Raw genomic sequence first — 648 nt, 5'->3', positions numbered from 1 at the left:
TTCTATACATCTGTGTCTCTTTTGCTGTCTAGCATACAGGGTTGTCGTTACCATCTTTCTAAATTCCATATATATGCGTTAGTATACTACACTGGTGTTTTTCTTTCTGGCTTACTTCACTCTGTATAATAGGCTCCAATTTCATCCACCTCATTAGAACTGATTCAAATGTACTCTTTATAATGGCTGAATAATACTCCATTGTGTATATGTACCACTGCTTTCTTATCCATTCATCTGCTGATGGACATCTAGGTTGCTTCCATGCCCTGGCTATTATAAACAGTGCTGCGATGAACATTGGGGTACACATGTCTCTTTCAATTCTGGTTTCCTTGGTGTATGTGCCCAGCAGTGGGATTGCTGGGTCATATGGCAGTTCTATTTCCAGTTTTTTAAGGAATCTCCACACTGTTCTCCACAGTGGCTGTACTAGTTTGCATTCCCACCAACAGTGTAAGAGGGTTCCCTTTTCTCCACATCCTCTCCAGCATTTATTGCTTGTAGACTTTTGGATCACAGCCTTCTGACTGGCGTGAAAAGGTACTTCATTGTAGTTTGGATTTGCATTTCTCTGATAATGAGTGATATTGAGCATCTTTTCATGTGTTTGTTAGCCATCTGTATGTCTTCTTTGAAGAAATGTCT

Source organism: Bison bison, unplaced genomic scaffold, assembly GCF_000754665.1.
Source record: "Bison bison bison isolate TAMUID 2011002044 unplaced genomic scaffold, Bison_UMD1.0 scf7180017864537, whole genome shotgun sequence".
Classification (NCBI taxonomy): Eukaryota; Metazoa; Chordata; class Mammalia; order Artiodactyla; family Bovidae; genus Bison; species Bison bison.
The sequence above is the reverse complement of the archived record's forward strand: the minus strand, read 5'-3'. Positions refer to the sequence as shown.